We start from the raw sequence: 12,008 nt of genomic DNA, 5'->3' as shown, positions 1-12,008 counted from the left end.
GTCTGCCAGCTCTGGGGAGATGCACGGTTCAATCCTTTTACCTGTGTAGTTAAATACAGAAACACCATTACAGAAAGTTTATGGGAACAGCTTACCAGACCACAACCTTAATACCCCACACAGCATAACAGGCGACATGGCGAGGTATTGCAGGGCGATACTTATCACCCTTGCTTATCGTTAGATAAGGTATGTTAACACTCGCTTTAGATAACTGGATTCTCAGAAATTCTACAGTCTTTGTATGAAAAATGTGGTACAGCTGCTCAATGAAATCGTTAAATAACCTGGAAGTATGTCTGCTGGTACAGTAAAATGCAGTACGGTGCGCTACAATGGCATTTTGAAGAAATAATGGACCGTCATCTGTCCACGCTGTACCTATCAGTTTCTTATCGTCACCTAATTATATCGAGTATTCAAAACATTGCAACACTACTGTGGTGTAATATTGCTGCAACTGCCTAGCCTCTACCAGCCTTCATTAGTGACCCTTCAATATCATCTCTGCACGACTATTTTGTGCACAGTTGACGTACCTGATAGACAGGGAGGCAGAAGGTGAACTGATTTATTCTGGACGCATACCTCCCACATGTCGACACCTGTTCGGGATTCAAATGACCTGCGAAGCGTCGAAACCCGAACGAACCTCGTAACTACACAGTGGTTGTTACTAACCATTAGTGGACCATATGGTGATCATATCGTCTGCTGGTGTAGATATGCGGTATAATGCCCTGTATGTTTACCCCAACACACGATAAGGACGTCTTGGTCAGGGGGTACGCTGTGACCGACCGTACAATAAGTACGTAACATGACGCAGTGTGACAGGGCAATAGGGTTGATGTGTTGGGCCAGGTGGCCCGGGGCTGCCGTAGCACGTTGTATGCAGCATTACCATCTCCCAGTGTTGGTCGCTAAGTTACTGACACAGGTGCCACACGCTGGTGGTCACCACTCCGAAATACACCTGCACACATGCTTTTTGTCTACCGTTTATCAATGTCACAGCATGACTATGTCTGGGAATTTACCTGTTTCCGTGTTACTGTTCTTACGTCGACATGCTCACACATACGGCGTAGTTTATAACTCCTTTGCTGCAACGCTGCAGATAATGCCTTTATCTGTTTGATTACGAGTATCCGAACTGTGTGGTATAGTTTTTATAATTAGTCTCTGATATTCTATCTGTCTATCTGTTGTCAAGATTTGTCGGTAAACTTTTGAATCGCCCTGTATATATATATATATATATATATATATATATATATATATATATATATATATATATATATGTATATTCTCCTGTGTTCCCGGCAAAAGGTGAGAAAAAGTACTGGCCATGTGTCTATTGCGTGTCTTAGAGCGCGATCAAGAAGGGAGGGAGCCTCTCAGATTTTATATATATATATATATATATATATATATATATATATATATATATATATATATATATATATATATATACACGCACACACACGAATACATGAAGCTGAGACTAGAAATTGTTCGGGCGTCCTCTGTGTTAGAAGATGGAACCAAAAGGATTACGAAAGGAATTTCACCTTCATTTTTCGTAATGGATTATTTACATTTGTTAGTTGTTATCTATGGTGAGTGTTTATCTTCAGAATTTATTATGCGTAATTGCGTATGTGTACCGTAATGAGATTTCCTATTGTTTATCAAACCTTTTGTGCAGACAACTTTTTTTCCCGTTTTCTTTGTCACACATGAGAACCCATATGTTATTAACCTCTCTCCTTCCACCATACAGTGTCTCAGATTCCTTTATGTCCTCATCATCCATGGTTTCTTCACTCACCTTGTTCCATTCATCATCCACTACACTCGTATCACAGAGGGAGTTACTCATCTGTGGAGGAGTCTTCTGTTGGTAGTAAGACTCCTAGTTCAACCGTCTATTCCCCCTCACCTTCCCTAACTCACTCACTTCAACCAGAATATTATTGGTTGTTATTCATTTATCATTTTCCGTTGTGCCAAATCATTATCATTACTGATAATATCATTAGTGCTATTATTATTATTATCATCATTATTACTATCATTATTGTTGTTATCATCATCATCTTTATCGTCATTTTCCTCTCTGTTCTTAGAATTGTGTATATTGGTAAGATAATATTGTTTTTCTCTTGTTGCAATATATAGATACTTGGATTCCAAGACGATGATATAAGACGCTTGATGGTCTTAAGTGGAACGTGGGATCCAACTCCAAGCAATGTCAGACAAACCATGCACAGTAATTGTAAGAATGCATAGTACTACAGTTGCTATTGTTACAGTGCTACAGTAACCACTGTTACAGTACGACAGTAGCCATTGCTACAGCACTACAGTTGCCATAGTTACAGTACTACAGTTGCCATTGTTACAGTACTACAGTTGCCACTGTCACAGTACTACAGTAGCCGAAAGCTATACTACAGTTGTCATAGTTACAGTACTACAGTTACCATTGTTAATGTACTATAGTAGCCATTGTTACAGTACTACAGTTGCCATTGTTACAGTACTACAGTTGCCATTGTTACAGTACTACAGTTGCCATTGTTTTCCCTGTTGCAGATCCAGCACTAATGGTGTGTTTACTGTAGGTTGAACCGTGACTTGATGTCAGACTCGCCATGATGACCTGCTTACGGCGAGCTGAGTTATAATTTGTTGTGTACCGAGTAAAGTGTTTTAGTGGTAGCTGGATGTGAACACAGCAAAGGTTTATTACAAATTTGCGCGTTGTTTATTTGTGATTCAAGGTGGATCAAACACTTATGATCTGTTGACGTACAGCGGTAATCAAATGAGGATCCCACACTGATGATCTGTTGACGTACAGCGGTAATCAAATGAGGATCCCACACTGACGATCTGTTGACGTACAGCGGTAATCAAATGAAGATCCCACACTGATGATCTGTTGACGTACAGCTGTAATCAGATGAAGATCCCACACTGATGATCTGTTGACGTACAGCGGTAATCAGATGAAGATCCCACACTGATGATCTGTTGACGTACAGCTGTAATCAAATGAAGATCCAACACTGATGATCTGTTGACGTACAGCGGTAATCAAATGAAGATCCAACACTGATGATCTGTTGACGTACAGCGGTAATCAAATGAAGATCCCACACTGATGATCTGTTGACGTACAGCTGTAATCAAATGAAGATCCAACACTGATGATCTGTTGACGTACAGCGGTAATCAAATGAGGATCCCACACTGATGATCTGTTGACGTACAGCGGTAATCAAATGAAGATCCCACACTGATGATCTGTTGACGTACAGCTGTAATCAAATGAAGATCCAACACTGATGATCTGTTGACGTACAGCGGTAATCAAATGAAGATCCCACACTGATGATCTGTTGACGTACAGCTGTAATCAAATGAAGATCCAACACTGATGATCTGTTGACGTACAGCTGTAATCAAATGAAGATCCCACACTGATGATCTGTTGACGTACAGCTGTAATCAAATGAAGATCCCACACTGATGATCTGTTGACGTACAGCTGTAATCAAATGAAGATCCAACACTGATGATCTGTTGACGTACAGCTGTAATCAAATGAAGATCCAACACTGATGATCTATTAACGTGATCCCCTTTTGTGACAGGCTATTTATAGGTCGGTTGAGCCATGACATGATTTGTATAGAGCACATATCATCTATTCGTGGTGGGTTAAGTTGTAACATGTGTTGTATTGAGCAGTTCGCAATCATTCCTGGGAGGTTTGAGGTGTAATCTGCAGTCGTAATGATGATGATGATGGTTCTAGGGGTCGGCCCAGCCATGACCTATATGCTGCGGGTGTGCACACCATGTTCCCTCCACTCCTTGTGTGTGCTTCCCTCAGTGATGACGGGTCGTTCTGTGGTGGCCGGCCCATGAGTACCCCGTCCTGATAATGTGAGCCCAGGTCACTGTGTCCGGGGCACACACACACACACACACACACACACACACACACACTATATATATATATATATATATATATATATATATATATATATATATATATATATATATATATATAAATATATATATATATATATATATATATATATATATATATATATATATATATATATATATATATATATATATATATATATATAAATATATATATATATATATATATATATATATATATATATATATATATATATATATATATATATATATATATATATATATATATATATTATTATATTTTTTTATTATACTTTGTCGCTGTCTCCCGCGTTTGCGAGGTACCGCAAGGAAACAGACGAAAGAAATGGCCCAACCCCCCCCATACACATGTATATACATACGTCCACACACGCAGATATACATACCTACACAGCTTTCCATGGTTTACCCCAGACGCTTCACATGCCTTGCTTCAATCCACTGACAGCACGTCAACCCCGGTATACCACATCGCTCCAATTCACTCTATTCCTTGCCCTCCTTTCACCCTCCTGCATGTTCAGGCCCCGATCACACAAAATCTTTTTCACTCCATCTTTCCACCTCCAATTTGGTCTCCCTCTTCTCCTTGTTCCCTACACCTCCGACACATATATCCTCTTGGTCAATCTTTCCTCACTCATCCTCTCCATGTGCCCAAACCACTTCAAAACACCCTCTTCTGCTCTCTCAACCACGCTCTTTTTATTTCCACACATCTCTCTTACCCTTACGTTACTCACTCGATCAAACCACCTCACACCACACATTGTCCTCAAACATCTCATTTCCAGCACATCCATCCTCCTGCGCACAACTCTATCCATAGCCCACGCCTCGCAACCATACAACATTGTTGGAACCACTATTCCTTCAAACATACCCATTTTTGCTTTCCGAGATAATGTTCTCGACTTCCACACATTCTTCAAGGCCCCCAGGATTTACGCCCCCTCCCCCACCCTATGATCCACTTCCGCTTCCATGGTTCCATCCGCTGCCAGATCCACTCCCAGATATCTAAAACACTTCACTTCCTCCAGTTTTTCTCCATTCAAACTCACCTCCCAATTGACTTGACCCTCAACCCTACTGTACCTAATAACCTTGCTCTTATTCACATTTACTCTTAACTTTCTTCTTTCACACACTTTTCCAAACTCAGTCACCAGCTTCTGCAGTTTCTCACATGAATCAGCCACCAGCGCTGTATCATCAGCGAACAACAACTGACTCACTTCCCAAGCTCTCTCATCCCCAACAGACTTCATACTTGCCCCTCTTTCCAAAACTCTTGCATTTACCTCCCTAACAACCCCATCCATAAACAAATTAAACAACCATGGAGACATCACACACCCCTGCCGCAAACCTACATTCACTGAGAACCAATCACTTTCCTCTCTTCCTACACAGTACACATGCCTTACATCCTCGATAAAAACTTTTCACTGCTTCTAACAACTTGCCTCCCACACCATATATTCTTAATACCTTCCACAGAGCATCTCTATCAACTCTATCATATGCCTTCTCCAGATCCATAAATGCTACATACAAATCCATTTGCTTTTCTAAGTATTTCTCACATACATTCTTCAAAGCAAACACCTGATCCACACATCCTCTACCACTTCTGAAACCACACTGCTCTTCCCCAATCTGATGCTCTGTACATGCCTTCACCCTCTCAATCAATACCCTCCCATATAATTTACCAGGAATACTCAACAAACTTATACCTCTGTAATTTGAGCACTCACTCTTATCCCCTTTGCCTTTGTACAATGGCACTATGCACGCATTCCGCCAATCCTCAGGCACCTCACCATGAGTCATACATACATTAAATAACCTTACCAACCAGTCAACAATACAGTCACCCCCTTTTTTAATAAATTCCACTGCAATACCATCCAAACCTGCTGCCTTGCCGGCTTTCATCTTCCGCAAAGCTTTCACTACCTCTTCTCTGTTTACCAAATCATTTTCCCTAACCCTCTCACTTTGCACACCACCTCGACCAAAACACCCTATATCTGCCACTCTATCATCAAACACATTCAACAAACCTTCAAAATACTCACTCCATCTCCTTCTCACATCACCACTACTTGTTATCACCTCCCCATTTGCGCCCTTCACTGAAGTTCCCATTTGCTCCCTTGTCTTACGCACTTTATTTACCTCCTTCCAGAACATCTTTTTGTTCTCCCTAAAATTTAATGATACTCTCTCACCCCAACTCTCATTTGCCCTTTTTTTCACCTCTTGCACCTTTCTCTTGACCTCCTGTCTCTTTCTTTTATACATCTCCCACTCAATTGCATTTTTTCCCTGCAAAAATCGTCCAAATGCCTCTCTCTTCTCTTTCACTAATACTCTTACTTCCTTATCCCACCACTCACTACCCTTTCTAATCAACCCACCTCCCACTCTTCTCATGCCACAAGCATCTTTTGCGCAATCCATCACTGATTCCCTAAATACATCCCATTCCTCCCCCACTCCCCTTACTTCCATTGTTATATATATATATATATATATATATATATATATATATATATATATATATATATATATATATATATATGTAGGGGCAAGTATGAAGTCTGTTGGGGATGAGAGAGCTTGGGAAGTGAGTCAGTTGTTGTTCGCTGATGATACAGCGCTGGTGGCTGATTCATGTGAGAAACTGCAGAAGCTGGTGACTGAGTTTGGTAAAGTGTGTGAAAGAAGAAAGTTAAGAGTAAATGTGAATAAGAGCAAGGTACAAGGTACAATAGGGTTGAGGGTCAAGTCAACTGGGAGGTAAGTTTGAATGGAGAAAAACTGGAGGAAGTAAAGTGTTTTAGATATCTGGGAGTGGATCTGGCAGCGGATGGAACCATGGAAGCGGAAGTGGATCATAGGGTGGGGGAGGGGGCGAAAATCCTGGGAGCCTTGAAGAATGTGTGGAAGTCGAGAACATTATCTCGGAAAGCAAAAATGGGTATGTTTGAAGGACTAGTGGTTCCAACAATGTTGTATGGTTGCGAGGCGTGGGCTATGGATAGAGTTGTGCGCAGGAGGATGGATGTGCTGGAAATGAGATGTTTGAGGACAATGTGTGGTGTGAGGTGGTTTGATCGAGTAAGTAACGTAAGGGTAAGAGAGATGTGTGGAAACAAAAAGAGCGTGGTTGAGAAAGCAGAAGAGGGTGTTTTGAAATGGTTTGGGCACATGGAGAGAATGAGTGAGGAAAGATTGACCAAGAGGATATATGTGTCGGAGGTGGAGGGAACGAGAGAAGAGGGAGACCAAATTGGAGGTGGAAAGATGGAGTGAAGAAGATTTTGTGTGATCGGGGCCTGAACATGCAGGAGGGTGAAAGGAGGGCAAGGAATAGAGTGAATTGGAGCGATGTGGTATACCGGGGTTGACGTGCTGTCGGTGGATTGAATCAGGGCATGTGAAGCGTCTGGGGTAAACCATGGAAAGCTGTGTAGGTATGTATATTTGCGTGTGTGGACGTATGTATATACATGTGTATGGGGGGGGGGGGTTGGGCCATTTCTTTCGTCTGTTTCCTTGCGCTACCTCGCAAACGCGGGAGACAGCGGCAAAAAAAAAAAAAAAAAAAAAATATATATATATATATATATATATATATATATATATATATATATATATATATATATATATATATATATATATATATATATATATATATGTATATATATATGACAGGTGGAGACTGAGTGTGAACGAATGTGGCCTTTGTTGTCTTTTCCTTGAGCTACCTCGCGCGCGTGCTGGGGGAGGGGGTTGTCATTTTATGTGTGGCGGGGTGGCGAGGGAAATGAATAAAGGCAGCAAGTATGAATTATGTACATGTGCATATATGTATATGTCTGTGTATGTATATATATGTATACGTTGAAATATATAGGTATGCATATGTGCGTGTGTGGACGTGTATGTATATACATGTGCATGTGGGTGGGTTGGGCCATTCTTCCGTCTTGTTTCCTTGCGCTACCTCGCTAACGCGGGAGACAGCGACAAAGTATAATAAATATGAATATATATATATATATATATATATATATATATATATATATATATATATATATATATATATATATATATATATATGAGTGTTAACTCGTAAGAGAATTGGAGGCAGGTAATGTCTTCACTTTTACTCTTGCGTTTATGTGACATCTTTATAATACTGGTTGTGTGAAGTATTCAGCTTGTTGTTGCTCATGTGTTTCTTCACCTGTTCTTTGTTGCTTCACTATCTTCATTTGCATATATATATTTTTAGGAAGGGTTAGGTTGGTTTGTTCTGGGTAGTTCATGTGGTTAGTTGCAGTATACATGTAGTCAATAATTGACGTACGTTCTCGGGAGGGAGCAACCTGGAGGGGGAGGAGGTGGTACTGCCACTTGCCTCACGTCCCCAGGTCTGGGGCGCATTCACATATTCTCCAGACGGAGGCGGTGAAAAAGGAGTCACACATCTTTATCGAGAAAACAAGTTCATGAAGAAATTCTTTGTCGTTTAGTTATAACGCCAGTCAGGTCCGCTCCACCGCTGGCCTTGTGGGTGGCTGATGCGCTAGTTGCATTCTCCTCCCTGGGTCTGGCTGGAGACATTGAGGTGGCGGAATAACACTGCATGAACGTCATGACTCTCCTCTCTGTGTGGGTGGGGAGGAGGAAGGGGGGCAGGGAAGGGTCTGGGATGGATAACGAAGTCAGACTGGTTGTGCTGGTCGACCATCCACAATAGAAGCGAGGATAAACACTGACCCCGCTCCTAAATGAGGTCATTTCAGGGGCCGTGTGTGTGTGTGTGTGTGTGTGTGTGTGTGTGTGTGTGTGTGTGTGTGTGTGTGTGTTGGTGTGTGTGTGTGTGTTGGTGTGTTTGCGCGTGTGTGTGTGTGTGTGTGTGTGTGTGTGTGTGTGTGTGTGTGTGTGTGTGTTGGTGTGTTTGCGTGCGTGTGTGTGTGTGTGTGTGTGTGTGTGTGTGTGTGTGTGTGTGTGTGTGTGTGTGTGTGTGTGTGTGTGTGTCTGCTGGTGTGTTTGCGTGTGTGTGTGTGTGTGTGTGTGTGTGTGTGTGTGTAAAGGGGGTTGTGAGGGCAGGTGAAATGTGGGTGAGCCCAGAGCAGTGTTAGGAAAAAGAGGATTGCGTTACCTCACATGTCAGTGTGGTGGTGAAGGTGATCCCACATAACTCCACCACAGACGAGTTCATACACATAGCGTTTATGTACGTTATCATCACGTTGCGTTAACGCCTCTCACGCTTGTATGATACCGTGTGGGCACTCCCCGGCCTCCTGACGGTAACTGTATCGTCCTGTAAACCCCCGGTGCCTAGGTAGGGAGGGAAGTATGTACGGCGGACAAACACACCTCCGGATGATGATGATGATGATGATGATGATGGTTGGGCATTTTGGGATCTGGAGGTGGCGCCTGCCGTGGTCATCTTTATGGTCGTTCACGTCGTTGTAGATTTATGTGCTGAAAAAGGACTGGTGATTGGGAATACCTGGTTTAAAAAGCGAGATATACATAAGTATACGTATGTAAGTAGGAGAGATGGCCAGAGAGCGTTATTGGATTACGTGTTAATTGACAGACGCGCGAAAGAGAGACTTTTGGATGTTAATGTGCTGAGAGGTGCAACTGGAGGGATGTATGATCATTATCTTGTGGAGGCTAAGGTGAAGATTTGTATGGGTTTTCAGAAACGAAGAGAGAATGTTGGGGTGAAGAGGGTGGTGAGAGTAAGTGAGCTTGGGAAGGAGACTTGTGTGAGGAAGTACCAGGAGAGACTGAGTACAGAATGGAAAAAGGTGAGAATAATGGAAGTAAGGGGAGTGGGGGAGGAATGGGATGTATTTAGGGAATCAGTGATGGATTGCGCAAAAGATGCTTGTGGCATGAGAAGCGTGGGAGGTGGGTTGATTAGAAAGGGTAGTGAGTGGTGGGATGAAGAAGTAAGATTATTAGTGAAAGAGAAGAGAGAGGCATTTGGACGATTTTTGCAAGGAAAAAATGCAATTGAGTGGGAGATGTATAAAAGAAAGAGACAGGAGGTCAAGAGAAAGGTGCAAGAGGTGAAAAAGAGGGCAAATGAGAGTTGGGGTGAGAGAGTATCATTAAATTTTAGGGAGAATAAAAAGATGTTCTGGAAGGAGGTAATAAAGTGCGTAAGACAAGGGAGCAAATGGGAACTTCAGTGAAGGGCGCAAATGGGGAGGTGATAAGAAGTAGTGGTGATGTGAGAAGGAGATGGAGTGAGTATTTTGAAGGTTTGTTGAATGTGTTTGATGATAGAGTGGCAGATTTAGGGTGTTTTGGTCGAGGTGGTGTGCAAAGTGAGAGGGTTAGGGAAAATGATTTGGTAAACATAGAAGAGGTAGTAAAAGCTTTGCGGAAGATGAAAGCCGGCAAGGCAGCAGGTTTGGACGGTATTGCAGTGGAATTTATTAAAAAAGGGGGTGAGTGTATTGTTGACTGGTTGGTAAGGTTATCTAATGTATGTTTGACTCATGGTGAGGTGCTTGAGGATTGGCAGAATGCGTGCATAGTGCCATTGTACAAAGGCAAAGGGGATAAGAGTGAGTGCTCAAATTACAGAGGTATAAGTTTGTTGAGTATTCCTGGTAAATTATATGGGAGGGTATTGATTGAGAGGGTGAAGGCATGTACAGAGCATCAGATTGGGGAAGAGCAGTGTGGTTTCAGAAGTGGTAGAGGATGTGTGGATCAGGTGTTTGCTTTGAAGAATGTATGTGAGAAATACTTAGAAAAGCAAATGGATTTGTATGTAGCATTTATGGATCTGGAGAAGGCATATGACAGAGTTGATAGAGATGCTCTGTGGAAGGTATTAAGAATGTATGGTGTGGGAGGCAAGTTGTTAGAAGCAGTGAAAAGTTTTTATCGAGGATGTAAGGCATGTGTACGTGTAGGAAGAGAGGAAAGTGATTGGTTCTGAGTGAATGTAGGTTTGCGGCAGGGGTGTGTGATGTCTCCATGGTTGTTTAATTTGTTTATGGATGGGGTTGTTAGGGAGGTGAATGCAAGAGTTTTGGAAAGAGGGGCAAGTATGAAGTCTGTTGTGGATGAGAGAGCTTGGGAAGTGAGTCAGTTGTTGTTCGCTGATGACACAGCGCTGGTGGCTGATTCATGTGAGAAACTACAGAAGCTGGTGACTGAGTTTGGTAAAGTGTGTGAAAGAAGAAAGTTAAGAGTAAATGTGAATAAGAGCAAGGTTATTAGGTACAGTAGGGTTGAGGGTCAAGTCAATTGGGAGGTAAGTTTGAATGGAGAAAAACTAGAGGAAGTAAAGTGTTTTAGATATTTGGGAGTGGATCTGGCAGCGGATGGAACCATGGAGGCGGAAGTGAATCATAGGGTGGGGGAGGGGGCGTAAATCCTGGGAGCCTTGAAGAATGTGTGGAAGTCGAGAACATTATCTCGGAAAGCAAAAATGGGTATGTTTGAAGGAATAGTGGTTCCAACAATGTTGTATGGTTGCGAGGCGTGGGCTATGGATAGAGTTGTGCGCAGGAGGGTGGATGTGCTGGAAATGAGATGTTTGAGGACAATGTGTGGTGTGAGGTGGTTTGATCGAGTAAGTAATGTAAGGGTAAGAGAGATGTGTGGAAATAAAAAGAGCGTGGTTGAGAGAGCAGAAGAGGGTGTTTTGAAATGGTTTGGTCACATGGAGAGAATGAGTGAGGAAAGATTGACCAAGAGGATATATGTGTCGGAGGTGGAGGGAACGAGGAGAAGTGGGAGACCAAATTGGAGGTGGAAAGATGGAGTGAAAAAGATTTTGTGTGATCGGGGCCTGAACATGCAGGAGGGTGAAAGGCGGGCAAGGAATAGAGTGAATTGGATCGATGTGGTATAGCGGGGTTGACGTGCTGTCAGTGGATTGAATCAGGGCATGTGAAGCTTCTGGAGTAAACCATGGAAAGTTGTGTGGGGCC

At 42.3% G+C, this 12,008-nt stretch overlaps 1 protein-coding gene across 2 annotated transcripts in view; it reads right to left on the bottom strand.

Moving 5' to 3' along the window:
- The window catches only part of LOC139750295 (carbohydrate sulfotransferase 4-like), a 159,538-nt gene that overhangs the window by 92,631 nt on the left and 54,899 nt on the right, over nt 1-12,008 (bottom strand). The window lies entirely within an intron of this gene.

The sequence above is a fragment of the Panulirus ornatus genome, chromosome 9, assembly GCF_036320965.1.
Source record: "Panulirus ornatus isolate Po-2019 chromosome 9, ASM3632096v1, whole genome shotgun sequence".
Taxonomy (NCBI): Eukaryota; Metazoa; Arthropoda; class Malacostraca; order Decapoda; family Palinuridae; genus Panulirus; species Panulirus ornatus.
This window is presented reverse-complemented; position numbering and strand designations above follow the sequence as displayed.